The sequence below is a fragment of the Mytilus galloprovincialis genome, chromosome 8 (genome assembly GCF_965363235.1).
Source record: "Mytilus galloprovincialis chromosome 8, xbMytGall1.hap1.1, whole genome shotgun sequence".
In the NCBI taxonomy this organism is placed as follows: domain Eukaryota; kingdom Metazoa; phylum Mollusca; class Bivalvia; order Mytilida; family Mytilidae; genus Mytilus; species Mytilus galloprovincialis.
In genome coordinates this window covers 25,901,460-25,921,195 of record NC_134845.1, presented here as the reverse complement: position 1 = coordinate 25,921,195, position 19,736 = coordinate 25,901,460, and the positions used below count along the sequence as shown (strand labels likewise).

Sequence of the window (19,736 nt, the reverse complement as noted above, 5' to 3'; positions counted from 1 at the left end):
GGTTCGTGTTACGCAAACAAATTATTTGTGTACTATTTTTTTTTTTTGTCATTTGCTTTTTTTGCCATGGCGTTGTATGTTTATTTTCGACATATGAGTTTGAATGTCCCTCTGGTATCTTTCGTCTCTCTTTTAAAAATAAATTATAACTTTGATATGTTAGTTAATGATGCAGTTGTAATTTTTCCAATTAAGTAAGTAGAAAATTTCTTACTACCAACGATTCTCTATATCAAAACTTGTTTACCGATACGGAACGTAAATGCCATGAAAACAATGTAGAGTATGTTGAATGTTTCGTATCAATATTTCCATCTCCCTTTTATCAATCATTATTTATAAGCGATATTGACTTACCACCAATTTGAAATGTTTAATACATCTAGGGTGCGTGAACAATATCGTTTATAGCACCAAAGTTTATGTCCGGTATTTTAAAATAAGTGATGTGATAATTCAGCTGGTTTTCGAAAAAAAAACGTTTAGCAGAATTAATCGTCTTTCTGTTTTTTAACTCTCGGTATGTGTTCTCTGTCAAGACGACTTATACGACAGGTAGTTGATTGACTGCGCCATTGATATATTTTATCTTTGATGTTTCGGTAATATGATAAATTTGAGGATTGAAAATAATGGTGCAAAATAAAATGTTTAGGGGAGTATTTGTTGCTCAGTATTAGTTTTCTGTAACATGTTTTGTTTCTTCCGTATTTACATAAAATCCTCCATTCATGTTGCGTTTAAGTTTATACACTTTTAACGCCATTTATTACTACCTCAAAATGTAAAATGTTCAGATTATGACAGTAATGGAATGTAATTAATTCGTATGGTTTTCAAAATGTCATTCTTTTGTTGTACGCTGAAATACTTTCCTAGTTAAGGCATGATTCATTTTAAATTTCTATTCGGAAACTTTGTTTTTCAAAAGGCATTTCTTTTGAGCTTATAGTAAAAACTTTTTTTTCTTTTAAGATAATATTTCAAACATTTTAAGGATTTCCCTCCACATCTATTGAACGTTGTCTTTTTTTTTTTTTCAAAATTTAATTCTTGTCAGATGTGAAGATGCTAGTTTTCGGTTAAAGCAAACCTGTTCATAAAAAGGGTGTTTATTGTTCGGTGAATCGTAATCTGCTGCAAGGAATCTTTGCACGTCACAAATAAATCAGTTAAAACAGTATCACAATAGAAACATATGGCTATATGTAGTCATGGGTATCGATTTCAGATGTTAAATCCTGATAAGGATTTGGAATATAAGCTCCAATTTCTTTAGTAGATGTTTCTGACAACGAGGAGCCAGATCCGTCAGAAAACCCAATGACATAGTTGTATTCATGTAAATCCCTAACTGGAATCATGGGCTGATATGGATTCAAATATCCAGATTCCCTTGATATTGTTTCTGACCCCGATGAATGTGTAGATAGATAGTCTTGAGTATCTACATGGTGATCAAGTGATTGGTTCATGTTTATATTGCTACATTTTCTACCTTGCACGTCTGAGCTTGATGTAATGGATACGTGATCACTTGTAGCAAACCCATTTGCGGTTGGTGTCTGTAAAGATACTGATTTAATGTCATTGATGTTATTTGTATTTGAATCTTCATCAGCAGGTTGATATGGAGTTAGATAACCGTTGTTATCTGGCTGAACATAACCTTCATTCGGGTCGCTCTCTGAGCTAAAGTTGCTATCCATAACGTTTTCAAATTCATTTATCATATTCAGTTCATCAATTACGTCATACACCCCTTCAATGTCCTCTAGTGGTATTTCCGGTAATGGGTTTTCTTGTATATTTCTCCTTCTTCTTTTGCTAGTCTGGTATTTTTTTAAATTGCCATAAACTTTTCGGTATCGTTGCTGGCATGCTGTACATAGTAATATAAAGAGTACAAGTACAGCTGCACATAATGAATAAATTACAATTTCCCTTTCGAGTAAACCTGTAATATAAAACATTCCAATCTAGTTAATTCTTAAAATGACAATCATAATGATATATGTTTATCTTATTGACTTCTAATAAAAAATGTTCTCATCCTATTGGACGTTTGGCATGTGATTACGCTTTCACTAAGACTAATATGTAGTGAGATCGTTCTTTTTTCTTGACTTTTTCAATTGTTCTACACCTGATAAGCTAGATCTAACCAAAAAGTTCATTTTACAGTTTAAAACCTCGTTTTGTAAGCAGAATTTTAATAAATCGGCTGATTAGAGTTGAGGCCGTTAGTTTTCTCGTTAGAATTGTTTCACATTTTTCATTTTGGAGCCTTTTAAAGCTGACAATGCGGTATGGATTTTGCTCATTACTGAATGCATGACGGTGACCTATAATTGTTATTACTTGTGTAATATTGATCTCTTGTGGATAGTCTCATCGGCAAAAAAAAACACATCTTCTTTTTTTATATTAACCTTGTTTGACTACCAAACGATGAATTAGTCCAATTCCAACTATTCTAAATCTGATTTACACTTACACCCAGTTATAAGCTCGTTATCGATTAATTTTGTCTGCTGAAATTTATTTGAAATTTGATAGACATATAGACCTTGAACTAAGGTACAAATACTAAAACCAAAAATAGAATAATGGACAAAATATCATACTTTTCAAAGTTAAGAGGAACTTCCTAACTGCGTAATAATAATTTTCAATAACGAGAGTTCGGTATTCAATGTAATAGAATATAAAAGTGTTGAACCTGGGTAAACCGAACCGTGGATAAATTTCCGATTATAATTAGATCGAAATTCGAAATGCACAAGGTCCAGTGCACAGAGAGAAGGATTAGGGTTGACTAAAAATTAATAAAACTTTATTTCAGCTAGCAAAAAATCTGAATGTGTCTTTGGTGAGCTTGTTATTCAGTCGTTTTCGTTTGTTGCTGTATATCAAATTTTTCGTTCATTACTTTGTTAACAATCATGCCATTAGTTTTCCCGTATAGAATGTTTAACTTTGTTATTTCTGGGTGTTCTATAGCTGACTGTATGGATTTCAATCATTGTTGAAGGTCGTACGGTGACCTATGTTCTAGATTTCCATGTCAGTTGGTCTCATATAGAAAGGTATTTTATTTGCAATCATACCACGCCGTATTATTTTGATATGCATAGATCATCAGAAGTGCAAATTCACATCAATAAAAAAGTCTGAAACGAGTATAGGTCATTTCCTACGGAAGGAAGTACATTCATTTTACGCAATGAGTGCTATCAAATGAATAAGCCAATCATTATATATATTTTTTAAATTTGTATTAAGTTTCTACTTGCGAAGATAAATACAATAATAAAAAAAAACATGTTACTGCATTATATTGTAGAGTAGAGAACGGAAACATGTAATGTGTCAAAGAAACAAAGACTCGACCAAAACGCAGAAAACAGTCCAATTTCAACAATGACTTTCATCGCAACTTCACAATTCCTCATACAGCGTATCCCTTAACGTTTGCTTACCCTTTTTAGTAAACATAGACGTCGTTGTTCCTTTTTTTTCAAAACCACTACTTGTATAGATTGTTGAATGTATGTTGTCATCCTCTACTCCATTTTCCGTGTGGATTTCAGCTGTAAACCATAAAGATTCTGATGTAAAGGCTGCTGTTATTGTCGATACGGTAGAAGGTAATGATACTGCACAAAAAAGGAACAATATACTAGTATATTTATACAGGAATATATAAGGATTAGTGCAACGATACTGACAATTGATAAATACGTAAACAGAAAAACCTAAAAAAAACCTGTAATATGTTGTAACAGCAAATGGAGTTCTTACGTCTATAATCAAATAACTCAATATTAAATGTGGTTGAATTACATTCATCCATATCCATAAAACACATTTTGAATTTTGACTCAATGATTCTTAAACTGAAAAAAAGCAAGCAAAATTCACACTGAAATTATTTGAGAAAAAAAACCCATTGATATTGACGTCAAAAATGTTTATAATTGTCAGCAGTTATTTGTACCTTCGCAAATTATTTGCCATTAAAGCGTATGCTTTATCATTGCTTATCGTTCGTTAATTAATATATAAATATATTACCTGGTTCTGTTGAAATGTTAATTAAACCTTGTATGCAACCTGTTTTATGATCACATCTAAAAACAAAAGCGGTTTAAAATTTCATTTTTAAAACTTGAATTCCTAATTTCGTTATTTAATTAGTTCATATGAAATTCAATTATTTAAAAAAGTAAGTATTTGGGATGATTTCCGATGAGAAAACTATTTTCCTTAGTTAAAATAGTCTATTGTCGACTGTCTGAACTACTCTGTTTCCTAAAAAAGAAGAAAACTGGGGCTATTATAAGAACAAAGTTCACAACCTAATTTAAAGTTCCTCTATCTGCTCGAGAAAATGAAATCTGGTTGACTGGTGAGTTCGACTCGTTTTGTATATTCTGCCTGAATTGGCCAAGTGAGCTTTTCATATCACTTGATGTCCGTCGTTCGTCGTCGACCAATCTTTGTTTATGACCGTTACTAATTTTGATCAGTCGGATATTTTTGTTTTGTCATATAGCTCTTAAAATCTATAGATTTTATACATCCGATTTGAACGTTCCTAATGAAGGAAAATCCAGAAAAGCGCTTCGGACGGAAAAAAAATGAAATTGTAGTTTTAGTACAAGGCCAATACCTCTGATTGTGGATTATTAGTCCCGAGTTTGTCATTAGCTCAGTAGTTTAGACATAATTGAAAGCAAACTTTTGACAATAAATGTTGAGGCTACGGTTTAACTCCCTCAGGCATAGATAAATTTACCTATATTTTAGGTACTTGTTTTTGTCCTGTAGCTCTTCAAATTTGTCGTTTCTTGAACATCATAGGATTTCGAATATTCGACTTTGAGCGTTCCTAATCAAGTAAATTCAGAAAAGTATTTCGGACGCATGGAAAAATGCAACGTGTCGCATTTTGTATGTGTAGAGAGCACAGTAATCCTTGTTTCTTCATGACGTCCGTATATTTGAATCGCATGATTTCAACTTTTTTTGTTTCGAATTCATGAAAGATCATTTCAAAAGTTGAGACAAATATGTTGTTATAGAAAGAGACATGTCAGTGCATCATACTTTTAAAAGCTTTGACTTTCTGTTTTTTTTCTGATTTTCTTAAAAGCTGAGCAAGCACGATTGGTTTGAAGATAAGTTGAAGTTTTCTTTTTTTAATAAAAGTATTTACCAAACACCTTATTTGTGAAGTTTCGTATATTATTTTAATGGTTTTCAAGAAGCAATTATTATTATTTACCGTTGATTGTCTAAGCATCTGCATTTGTAACCACATTTTCGTCCGTATCTACCGATTTCACAAGGCTTGCAGGAAGAACCATCAATGGCTTCAAATCCATTCAAACATTCTATATTTTTTTTTAAATAAGTGTTACTTATTTCAATGGCATTACAATATATTAATTGCAAAACATTTTGATTATAGTAATATTATTAAAACCATTAATAAATCAGAAGCACTGCTTAATTTAAACCGTTTCTATTTGTTGATCTTGTTGGATTCATAATCATTAATCTATTTTTGTTCCAGCAATACACTTTTGATGTCTTTCAATTTTTCGACATAGGGTAATACTAGGCGAGACGTGTTTTGTTGTGCACGTTCAACCAGGTGAACCCCACCATAATGAGAATTAGAATTAGAGTCCTTGTTTTCAAATCTCATTAATCAATTAGGGAGATACAAATCTAGCTATTAAAAAAAATGGACTACAAATGGAATAAATAAAGGCAACAGTAGTATACCTATTTTTAAAAGTTATAAATCGATTGAGAGAAAACAAATCTGGTTACCAAACTAAAACCGAGGAAAACACATCAACTATAACACATAATCGAAACAACAGAAATACTTAAGTGCAGCAAAAAACGAAACGACAATGTGACATACACAGAAAAGAACTATAAGATGAAAACTGCCATTTTCCTAACTTGGTACAGGGCATTTTCAAAAACGAATTCATGGATTGAACCTTGTTCTGTTGTCAGGTTGGTTGTGTCATGTTGTTCATTTAGCAACGGCCATGCAAATCTATCTGTTATTATTAACAGTATACTAATCAATAACGTTAGAGACAATAAGGCATATATTTTTTGATTGAGTTGAGATGATATTAACCCACCAAACACAGCAAGTGTCTTGAAAATATTATACGTTTCAAATTACAAATGAATTGACAATAAATAATGTTTTATTACAAATAGTGTGATTGCGGAAGGTGCAGTTTGACTATAGAAAACTGATCTGGGAATTTCTAAATATGGTCTTTCGTGATTAATGAAGAGATATATGCATATCAAAACAGTATTTAAATCAAGGAGATAGTATCTGTTGCTAGACTTTATCATGTCGTCGTGGAAAGAGCATGAAAAAAAAACAAAAACAAAAATATTAAACTCCAAGAAAAATAAAAAAAAGCGGAATATAAAATCAGAAGGCAGGAGCGGTATGAACGCCAATGTGACAGCACTCTGTGAGAGACCAAAGTGCCAATATTGACTAAAGTCACCATCGGCCTTCAACAATGATAAAAAAATTATAACACATTGTGAGCTATACGGGGACCCTAAATGAAATTTTAACAGGAAACCTAATAGCCTAAATTAGGATCAAACTATATGCAACAACTTTAATTTGACATACAGAAACAAACAACAATTACTGAATTACATGCTTCAGATTTGGGACAGCCACATATAGAATGTTGCGGTTTAAACATGTTTGCAAACGGCAGGATCTCTTCCTTGGCTATTAACTCTTTAGGATGCCAAGGTGTTTAGTCATAAAAGAGGGACGAATGATACCAGAGGGACAGTCAAACTCATAAATCGAAATAAACTGACAACGTCATGGCTAAAAATGAAAAGGACAAGCAGACAAACAAAAGTAAACATAGAAAACTGAAGATAAACAACATGAACCCCACTATAAACTAGAGGTGATCTAAGGTGCTGCAGAAGGGTAAGCAGATCCTGCTCCACATGTGGCACCCGTCGTGTTAACCCGTAATAACATACCCATCTGGACTATACCTTGTTGGAATGATGAACATTATCAGTCAGTGTATACGAATTTGATGTATGTTTATTTTTAAAATAACAGGTATATACACTCTTTGTAATAATTAAATACAGATTTTTGGTGGAAACTATTAACAAAAACGATAAAAATAAGAAGATGTTTTATGAATGTTACAGTGAGGGCATTACCCATTAGATATCATAAACTGATTTAAAAGCTAACATCTTTACCAACTTTAGCATTCAAACTCTTATTAATATGAAGAAAATAGCTAAGTTGGGTCGAATAATCAAATTAAGACGAATGTTGTGGATGTAGCTACTTGTAATAGCTTGAAACATTTATCTGCTTTTTGCCAAACTTCAAAATGACCAGAAAAAGACGAAATCCTTGAAATCAGTGCTTTAACTATGCATACTTCGGACACATGGCGCTAAAATTTCAAACAGACTAAAAGACTGCAAAACTTAATGACTCAACATTGATAGAGAAACTATATAGAACGCATATAGGCATTTCATAGGTTGAAAATATTGACATCTTTGAAATGTTTCCGAATATTGATATTTATAAATACGTTTGTGACATTTTGACTCAGTGTGACATTGGCCTGACGGATGATAACCAGTAAGATAACATTGAATTTCTGACTGCAGAGTAGTTTTGCATTGCTAATAAATGACAAATAACTATTTCAAATGCTGTTCCCGTTCGGTTTGTGAATATGAATAAAATTTACAATACTAGTAATGAGTAATTAATACCAGCATTTATAAGTTTGAAAGGCTATATCATTGTGTTCACGATCTAGACATCTTTCATTTTGCCATTTTATTGGGGACTTTCCTTTATGAATTTCCCTAGGTGGTCAGTATTTGTTTGAGTTTACGTTTTTTTTTCTTACTTATTTTACATCATAATTAAATGTAAAAATATACTGTTCGGTGTTTTAAAAAAAATAAATATCAAGATAAAAAAAAAAATACACACCAACACAGGTACCCCTAATCAACTCATGATTATCACAACAAAACCATATTATCTGCCCAGATCTGAAATGGAAAAATAATCAACCTATTATTTGAAGGGTAATACATGGATATTTAATGATGTGTAGAAAACATACACGAATTTTGTATCTGTTATTTCAAGTTCGACGTGATATATACGTCCATTATAGTCACGAAACATGAAAACGATAAGTGAGCGGATATCATCTGTTATAGAACAACTCGATAAGAAGTTATACCCCAGTTCTATAGTTATCCTTCATAGTTTCTATTTCTGAAACATGATTAACTTGAATAAATAAACTGTAACTAATGGATTTGACCATAGGGTTGGCGAGCGAGGTAAGGAATTCCCCTTGCTTCTTCATCCCGAATACACAGTCCTGTGTTTTTTTTCATAACAATAAAACTTGTTTTTCTACATAGCATGCACAAAAGAAATTAATAATAGTGTTCTTTACAATTTTCCATACTTAAAAAGACATATTTCAGGAAATTCCAATAGCGAAAAAAAAATTTTGGCATCTATTTTGAATATAAAAAATATCATTTAAGTGCTCTTTTGCTTGAATCGAAAACGTTTAATCCCATATTGCAACGTCTCTTAAAGAACATAGTGTCAAGAACTTTAAATAAAAATACAAAATTTTCATTTGGACTAAGTCTTATTTGTATGATAAATGTAAAAACAAATTGAGAATGCAAACAGGGAATATGTCAAATGGACAATAGCCAGAGGCCACGAATGAGTCCTCAACGCAGCGAGAAAATCCCTCAAACTGAGGTGATCCTCGGCTGGCCCACAAATAAAAATGTATACTAGTTAAATAAAAATGAACGTCACACTAACCTTGAAATCATTTATATGAATTTAAATTAAAAAATATATGCCAGAGGCTCCTGACTTAGGACAGACACACAAATGAGGCGGAGTTAAACATGTTTGTGAGATCTCAACCCTCCCCTGTACCTCTAGCCAATGTAGAATTAAGAAATACATGCAATGTATCTATTAGAACAGTAAAACTCAGTTAAAAAGAAGTCCGAGTACAATGTCAGAATGCGTAACCAAAGAAACTAAGTAATACATGATACATAAATTAACAAAGGACTACTAGCAGTTACTGACATGCCAGCTCCAGACCTTTATTATACTGATTGGAAGATTATGTCTTCATCATTAACAAATCTAGTACAATTCCTCTCGTTAGGAGTTTAGCGTCATACCATCATAGAATGTATGAGAAGAACGTAAACGGTATCATGCCAACAACTTGTTCTAGAATAAATTTATTTCTGATGCAAACACTCTATGATTGAATCAATATAGAGTAGTAAATGCTTGATTGTAAGTCAGTTCGGCAGAATAAATCTCCGTAGTATAACTCGATTAATGCATTCCCTCTCCAAGTCCGATTGTCTTCAACGCGACGTAGCTTGCCATTGTAGATCGACGAAATATAACGACTGATTTTTCGGGTAAGTGTACATACTGAAATCGTCGTTCTTGAATGCCAATATACAATCTACATATCTAACAGAGTTATAAAGTTTTCGAATCAGATGTTGTTTTGATGGGTCTTTACTGATTTAAGCCATTAAATGTATCTCATAAAAAACAGAAACAGGTCCGCAATAAGTGTTGCACTGTTAGTCCTTATGTGAATTCCGACAACCTGACGATGTACGGAATCTCTATTGCATACAAAAACGTTATGTAATAAAAATCAGTTAGTTTGAATGTTGGTGAATTGATGATTTCCTTTTGTAGAACCTATATGTAAAATTTACGTCGAAAAATAATGATATTGCTACCAGTCTTATCAGTCGGGACAATGAAAAATCCTTGACGAGTTCTTTTAGCTTTAATATGTTTAAATTTGATACGAGAAATTGAGCTATTATGGTTGTTATAAGTAGTAAAATAATCTTCAAAATGTTAAATAAGTAGATCCACTGTGTTTATAACCGAATTATAAATCAAATAATACGATTCCTTGTCTGCCTTTTTTCGTTTTAATTATCAGATAATTGAAAACAAAAAAAATATACAAGCAACCCAAAATCTTTCAAATAGCAAAATTGAATATAAGGCTACGTTTTTCATTCATTTTAACACTTTTTTACGAAAAATTTGTATCTGCAGTTGCTTTTTCTAACTTTATCATCCTACCTCATTCTGTATTTAATTATCCTAATTGCGTGATACTTGAACATATAAGAAATTACCTCGATGAATTTCTCTATGTCTAGTTATCAATAAAACGAAAATCGCTTCCGTTTTATTGATTAGCAGACATAGGGGGATTTCCATACAATTGAAATGTTTTAAATGCATGATATGTTTAATAATCTACTTCAGACGTCGACGTTTAATATTAAAACAATATTTAAGACAACATTAATAAACTGATTTTCGAATCAATTGAGGCAGTACAATTCTAAAACTGGTGGAATCACTTTAGCTAAAATACCAACAAGTCTTTAGTGTCGACAAGATAAGAGTCTCGTGCTAAATATGCATTACCTACAATACGACACAACACTCCACTACTATACACGTATGACACAATCCTTATCACATCTGACGACTTCTCTAGCATCTAAGATCAAAGACAATGAACATAATCTAAATGTGAATCGAGAGAGAGACGCATCGTATATCATTGCACTAAATTTTCATGGTTGTGCCAGTTCAATTGTTTGTCTTCAAAACTATGTACGAAAAATTTATGGGTCAGGAGGACATAGACGATTAGTACAAATATCATGAATATAGCATTCTGTGTACCAACCCCTTCAATTTAATATTAGCCATCCCAATATAGACTCATTTGTTATAGTTTTGAATAAGTTATATTATACCTATACAGAGTTTCTAAATTTCAGAATGGGTCATGTTTTTGAAGAAAGAATCTAGACGATATATCGGCAACACGGCGACGAACAATATGAAGACTAAATACACTTTTGGTCGATTGCAAATACGTAAAGACCCTACCAGAACGAAACAATCTAACTAATCAAAACTTGGTGGGACGCATATAGATTTGTATGAACAACTATCAAAGACAGACAGTTTTGGTACAACCGTAATATTTAAAAAACATCGTAAGTTTTCCGCGGAAACCAATGCCTTGCCTACTTTTGTAGTTAGTCGAAGCTCAACGAAAATGGGTAGACACTATCTGTTGAATGTAACAAGGTTCTGTCCCAGTTCTGTAAAGATTTAGGATGGTTTTAAAAATTTCATAAATATTTTAAAACTTCAACTGCAGACTGTTTTATGTAAGTTGGAAGAAACCCGATGTGTTCATTTACAAGTACATGTACTGTACTTAAAAACAGTAAATAAATTTTACAAGATTTAGTTCTATATATTAGATTGTGATCTTAACCTAGCTTCTGTCCAAGTTTGGAAGAAATCCAGGATATTTTAAGAACGTTATAAACTTTAACAACTTTAACTACAAAGTAAATTTAACGTTCAATTGGCAGAAAAACTAATAAAATTGTGTCAAAGAGACAATAACCCGACCAAATAAGTCCATTTATAAACACTATACGGATAAATTGGATTTTTGTATTTACTTCTTTATACTTTCTTACGATTATACACAAGCTTCTGTTCAAGTTTGGTAGAAAAGAAGAATAGTTTAAGAAAGTAATTCAAATTTCAAAATCTTTAACAACAGAGTGAATATTTGTGGACGTTGCCACCGCCGACGATGCCGACGGAATGTATGATCAAAAGTCACAGACTCGACAAAAATCGTAGTAGAAAGGAGGAACACTCATAAGAAAGCACAGAAATCTAACGCTTAAGCTTAAGCAGACTGATATCGATATCAGAAAACATAAGAAGGTAAAGACACAATGTAGGGGGTACAACAAGTACTTCCATAACATTATACTTGGCTTTTTAACTTTTTTTATCTGAGCGTCACATGTGAGTCTAATGTAGACGAAACGCACGTCTGGCGTATCCAATTATAAGTCTGGTACTTAAGATAAGAAGTGATGTAAGTTGAATAATACATGTGAAAATATGATGGACTTAAAAAATATATAAATATCTATATTTATATTTATACAACTAGTCTACTTATATTTATATTTAGATATATATTTATCATTATATATTCTCAAATGTTTATCAAATTGAATAAAATAAACACAGGGGAATATCTATTAAGAAAATAATGACCTCGTAAAAGGATGTTCAATTGACCGCTACGTTGCATATAACATGTTTACATGAAAGACCAGATGGTGACATGTTGCAATAACAATTAGTTAAAACACTGGACATACGTGTATTCTTCAAACATCAATTTCCAGGTTGGTCAAAACATACCAATTTGAGTCAACTTAATAGATATTCATCCATGTATGTTAAGAATAATTATAATGGTCAAATTAAACCTTGACACTGTTTATATTCTGTATATATACGTATGTATTTTACTGTATGGAGGAGACCTTCCGTTTGGACACTTGTTCAGACCGACTTGAATAAAGTGCTGTTCCAAATAGGAAAGGGTTTGCAAAAAGTATGCATGCAGTTCATGCTCAAGATATTAATTTGGCTGAACCCATCAGAAATTGTTTTTTGATGAAATAATGGAGATTTCATAAGTTTAAATGTAGATATTTTTTTAATGATTCAATGGTGAAGGTTTAGTTTTCTTATTGATTTTTTTTTTAGTTATCAGTATAAGGGTAAGGGTACTTTATAATAGGTACTTGCTTGTTTAAGTCAATATAAAAGACCTGCACTTTTTAATATTAGGTATTTGATTTTATAAGTCAATACTTGCGTACAAATTTTAATTTTATTGCAACATTTCTTTACCTGGTTTCTATTAAAAGACAGAAAATATATTACTTAGAACACGGGAATATAAATATTTTAGAATTAATTCACAATAAGTAAACACAATCTTAAGATGCAAGATTTATCTAAAATATTTAACTGCGTGAATAATGAGAAGATTAAAACATTTATATCTTGATTTGGAATGTAGTTATTTTAATTTTGTTTCATAACTTGAGGTTTTTATTCTTCTGAATATACAATTCGTAATTCTAGAATCTACGTGCCTATATACATTGGTATAAGAAAGTTTCATTCGAGAACCTTTTGGCGATGGATTTAAGGGTACTTCTGCTATGTCATAATCATATGGTTGTTTAAATATGGTTGACGCAGATAGGTAAGTGCGCAAGGACATTTGTTTAGAGATACAAAATATTCTATGTTATTTAGAATTCAAACCTTTATTTTCGCATAGTCATTGTGGTCTTTTTAAAGAATTGTGGACCTATCTTTTGAAAATAGCGCCTAAATTATAAAAATTGATATAATTGTTAAAATCCACTCTAGGGAAATGTAGGGTTTTATAAGTTTTAAAAGTATTTAGCGATACATGAAATATAGGATTATTTATAGTGTACATAAATCTATACTAAGGGTTATGAATGAAAATATTTTCATAATAAAACAATTAAGAACTGAAATATGGAAATAAGTATCATATGAATGATCGTTATAAACAACAGCGCAATACATCTTCTGCAAATATTTTAATGTGATGCTGATTGAATTAAAGGAAAATAAGCAACCCAAGAAACATGAGAAAAAGAGGAGCAATAAGGTCATCTATATCTTCCGGTTTAAGTTATATAACAAATGATAATAGTTCTGATTGATATAATTGAGAAAGTAGCTAAGAAATGCCTGTTGTTGAAATCAAAATACCACAGAAAAATAAACGGAAATCCATCAGTCTGAAAGAAAGATCAATTAAATAAATGTTAAACTTTCTCTGAAATATTTCTTGTTATCTTAATAAAATGCACGCCACACACGACATAGACGTAGGCTTCGTGATGATTGTTTATAAATAAATATGTGTATATAAAATAATTTTGGCTTCATTCTAATTCTCGCTTCAGATCGATAGCTGAAAAAGAGTTAATTGTTTAGAAATCCTATAATTAGCAGTAATCTCTGAATCACAGCTTTGTTGATAAAAAAGGAAGAAAAGTGCTGGTTGAATGTCATTCCTTATGTAAATTATTTTTCAATCCTTACTAGAGAAAAGTTTATTTATTTTGTTCTTATTTTAAAAAGATAACATATCGTTAATTTATTTTTTCAAATTAAAGCAATTAGAACTTGAGGACGATTTTGAACTATCAAGTTTAGTAAATGCATTAATTCATTTTGTTGCTATATTTATAGATATATCATTATTAATATATACTAAAGTTCAAGAATAGGTGTTTAGCCAGGATAATGTAGTAATAGAGACGTTCAAATAGTTACACGATACTTTGGTGGCCATCAAATGGTGTCAACTAATGTTGAGGGCGATGGTACTGCTTCCAGAGATGTTAAGATAGCTTTTGCACCATAACTAGCACCAGCCACTAAGAACCATTATCCAGTATTGGATATTGGCTTTGATTTTGGACACAACACAGACTTTTAAATTTACATATAACTAAACGATCGCATAACTTTATATTGGTAGAGGAAATCGTTCTACAACATCACATGTAGATTTGCCTGTATTGTTTCAGCCGGTGATAACTATTCAACCTAGTCAGGGACTCTGAATCAACAGAGTAGGTAAGCTGGTAAGTTAGGAGTAATACCAACGACGAATGGTGGATCACATGCAGGTCGGAGTTATCAACGACTGATGGTGGATTATATGCAGGTCAGAGTTTTCAACGACGGATGGTGGATCACATGCAGGTCGGACTTATCAACGGCAGATGAAGGATTACATGCAGGTCGGAGTTATCAACGACGATGGTGGATCACATGCAGGTCGGAGTTATCAACGACGGATGGTGGATCACATGCAGGTCGGAGTTATCAACGACGATTGTGGATCACAGGCAGGTCGGAGTTGTCAACGACGGATGGTGGATCACATGCAGGTCGGAGTTATCAACGATTGAAGGTGGATCACATGCAGGTCGGAGTTTTCAACGACGGATGGTGGATCACATGAAGGTCGGAGTTATCAACGACGGATGGTGGATCACATGCAGATCGGAGTTATCAACGACGGATGGTGGATCACATGCAGGTCGAAATTATCAACGACGGATGGTGGATCACATGCAGGTCGGAGTTATCAACGATTGAAGGTGGATCACGTACAGGCGGAGTTATCAACGACGAATGGTGGATCAGATGCTGGTCGGAGTAACTGCAGTACTTCTGAATGACGGGAATTGGCGTTGGGGATTAACAAATGGATACTTGGAGTTGGCAACGACGATCAGAGGAGCAGTTTTCTGGAGTCGGGGTTATGAAGACGGTCCGAGGTTGATGTTTGCGCCCTTTTTCTAGAAATAAAAAGTTAGGAAATTTGATGTTACGAGGAGTGTTATGATAGAACATAAACTTAGTTATTCACACAAGAATTGTATGAACTATACATTGCTGAACATTTAGATGTCGTTGAACTTATGAAATGATTTTGTTTATGAATATATTTGTTGTTTTTGGGGAAATGTTTTCATATTGTCACCGATTTTAACTAAAATATAAAATTATACTTCTTAAGAAAGAAATGTTACAATATGATGGGCTTATAAACTATATGTTTTTATATTTATATTAATAATAATATATTCTCAAAATGTTTATTAAATTGAATAAAATAAACATAGGGAAATATTTATTAAGAAAATCATGACCTTTCATGTTGCAATAACAATTAGTTAAAACACTGGACATACGTGTATTCTTTAAACATCAATTTCCAGGTTGGTCAAAACATGCCAATTAGGGTCAACTTAATAGATATTCATCCATGTATGTTTAGAATAAAAATTATAATGGTCAAATTAATAGAACCCTTGACACTGTTTATATTCTGTATATATACGTATGTATTTTACTGTATGGAGGAGACCGTCAGTTATGGACACTGGTCCAGACCGGCTTTAATAAACTACTGTTCAAAATAACCATGTGTTGTGTTACATACATATGTTTAGGTCAGCTTGTCGCTTTTATACTTACATGGATAATTTCCTTCCAGAAAGATAGTTCATCATTTCACAAAGAAACACTCAAATTAGTTTTCGAAGAGGAATGCTGCAGAGCATAATACATTATGATCTATATCGTAGTCTTTTTAACCCCTTGTAATATTTTGTGGTTTATTTAAGCTTATAGTTGAGCCGTTTGGCATTGTTATAAACGCATAAATGAAGACTGTCCCACTTTTATGTAACCGCTAGAATTGGGTTCAAATGTTTGCTGAAACAAATTCAGAGTATTTGAAGTATTTACTTACCACAGCATATAACCTTTGAAATTTCAGGATAACCCAAAATAAGACCTTTCTACAGTGTCGGTCTTTCATTTGCTCAATTTGACAATCCGCATTATTTAGGATATATGAAAAAATAAAGGCAGTAGGATACCGATGTGACAGAACACAAATCCGTGTTGCAAACTAAAACCGAGGGTACTACATCAAATACAAGAGTAAAACAAAGGAACAGAAAAACAGAAGAGCAGCAAAAACAAACGACAACATACACAGACGTTAGGCACGCTATTTCGTCTCAAATGGTAACGTTAAATTTTTACGTTTTACGGCGATTAATGATTATTTGGGATACATATTTTATTTCGCTTGCAATTTTTGTTTAACACATCAATATTGATACTTCCTAATGTTTGGTGATTATGGCATATTTCACACTGAAAGTATCGCAAGAAACAAACAATAAAATATTTCGTACTTAGGTAATACATAAGTCTATATGAAATGAGAAGATATATACGGTATGATGAGTGCCAATGAGACAGCTTCTATATCAGAGACCAATTGAAATAAAACATGATAAAATGCAATCTTTTCCAATTAGATGCGGAAAGGCGGAAGATATTTATTTTGCTTTGATATAAAAAGTTTGTCGGGAATTACAAATTAAACGGGTCTTGCTTATAAAACTCACTTTACTTTCTTTAATAATGGTACTACTAGATTAAGAAATGAGACGATTGTTTATAAAAAAAAGGTTAATTTTATTTCTTCTCATATTTTGTTAAGCTTTGTATGATGTGGAGAGGTATATACCCACGCTTCAGGCACAATTATATTTTCAATTTCAAGTTATATACATATGAAACTTGTGATAAATTGCAGATAAATAAAAAAAACGCAATTTTACGCTTCACAAATTTGGAAATTTGAAAAAGATTATTTGTTATTCTCTCGTGATACAAAACTTTTTCACAGCTTAAGAAACGAAAAACCCCAGTCATCAGATTTGTTTTTCTTGGTGGTCTTGTTGATAGTATCTGAATATCAAGAAATTTCTATCTGAGAGAAAATACAGATGATCCACCATAAAAAGCGTACCCCCGAATCGACAACGTTGAAAACGTATGATAATCGCCCAGTTGACAAACTTGCAAGATATTTCATGGCTTTGAAAACGAAATCGTTTTGACTACGCAAATCATTAAAAGTATGTACCGGTAGCTGTTTTTCAAAGTTAAAGTGCAATTACGGAAAAACACTTTTTATCATGCACCAAATCTAAATTTTAAATAAAAACGTCGCAAATGACAATTTATTTGTAAAAGCGGCGAAATCCGACAAGTGACATATTGCAAGACATTTTCCAGACGCCGTTGCGTTTTTATATGTGGTGTGAGTGCTGCAAAAACTTTATTTTGATACGGTCAATGTATGTACTTTTGTAAACATAACTTACACAAACAAAATATCATATAACCTCATATTTTAAAACCTATATATTTTGATAACTTAATATTTTGCCAAATCTGACCATAATGAACACTTTTTGTTTTTGCCAAAAAATAGCGTTGATCGATACAGGAACGCATATTCAGTAAGATAGAAATAATTTATATATAAAGCATATTATTCGTTCGAATATTCGTGGATATAACACTGTTTTGAAGAACACAGACACCCCTGCTAAAATTATAATGCCTATAGTATGTTACGTCTGACACGCATATTGTTGACGTTTTGTCAATCTGTTGTCCTTATATTAGACTGTAGTAAAAAAAGTTAAAACATTTTGTAGTTTTTCAGAATAGTATTTACCTGTCTAGTCGATGGATATAAGTTTTATATAACTTATCTGTTATGATTTTATAGAAAAGCTGTTTATTAATCTGGACTTGTTGACCACACGGTATTGTCACAATAACGTGCGTAACGTCACAAAAAGGAATCAGATAATGCTATCATGTTTTAATAAATAAAAGTGAGTGGAACCTAGTTTAATGGCTAGCCAAACCTCTAGCTTATAAGGCAATGTTACAAAATATCACTTAAATGACAACATTAGGTGGCAGAAACACATGCACACACACATTCATCTTAGAGAACGCAGAAACATCTTCCATCAACGACAGACACTACAGAATGTCGTTCACAGTATGCATTATTTAAAACATGTCTGACATACTGTACAAGCGTGAAGTAAATAACATTCTAAAAAGAATTGTGCGAATAATGATATTTCCAGTAATAATGAACAATCATAAACTTAAATAGCTTTATTTACCCGATTCTTTGTGTACAGTTTCCCTGTTGGAAAGATTTTATTCCCACGACGAAGAAAACTATGAACAGTATTATAATCATTATTTATATATTTATTGATTAAAGAGCATTATTTTTAATTGTTAAATCATGTGAGAATGAGGAAATAACTCATCGTTAGGATTAAATAGTTCCGCAAATAGATAATATCAATCTTCCGTCAAGTTATTTTTAAATCAATATTAGCGAAGCATTTAAGGATAGTTATGTTTTATTGGCGCAGGAATTTTCATTGATGACGGCTTAACAAAATTCAATGTGCAAAAGTTTCATGTCAATTTAATGCTAAGTTCGTACCAGAACAGTACGTGTGAACATTGGATTGGTACTTAATCATGATTTTCACGAATCGCATTGCGGTATATGCCATCCAATCATATCATGCATTTACACAAACCATATGCTGAATATAAACCCAGACACACGCCTACTTTAAATAATCACTTAACAGTTACTACATCATGTGACCAATAGATTTGATACAATTTTATCTTTATTGTAATCATATGACTTGTTTATAGTGTGTCTTAGGTGTAAGAGTGTTGTCCGAATCATTGTAAAACCTTAATTATTTTAAATTAAGTGCATATGAACATACGATATCTACACAAATACCTTCAGGAATTTCGTTTTATTGATTGTATCTTACAGAAGAGGGGAGAAAAATACCAAAAAGTAAAACACAAAAATACTGAACTGAGATTGGGACCAAAGAGACTGTCAACCTCATAGATCGAAGAATTTACAAAGCTATGGCATAAAAAGAAAACGACAAACAGACAAATATAAAAACATAAGACACTACTAAGAAAACTTAAGACTAAGCAAGATGACCTCAGGTGATCCGGAAGGGTTAGCAGATCCTGCTCCGCATGTTGCACTAGTCATGATACTCGTGTTCTTACAAAACTGGTAAATAGTCTAATACTGTAGGTTAAATTCGTGAAAAGAGAAGGAGAGATTATAGTTATGACATAAGGAACATAAACGTGAAAGTTAACGATTATTCCATAACGGTAACCAACTCGT

At 32.2% G+C, this 19,736-nt stretch overlaps 1 long non-coding RNA gene across 1 annotated transcript; it reads right to left on the bottom strand.

Moving 5' to 3' along the window:
* Nucleotides 1–836: 836 nt before the first annotated feature.
* On the bottom strand, nt 837–8,125 carry LOC143043203 (uncharacterized). Its single transcript, XR_012968252.1, has 5 exons — nt 8,063–8,125; nt 5,291–5,399; nt 4,078–4,133; nt 3,483–3,659; nt 837–1,957 (listed from the first exon to the last, which is right to left on the bottom strand). It is a non-coding gene; the product is annotated as an uncharacterized LOC143043203 (long non-coding RNA).
* Nucleotides 8,126–19,736: the final 11,611 nt, after the last annotated feature.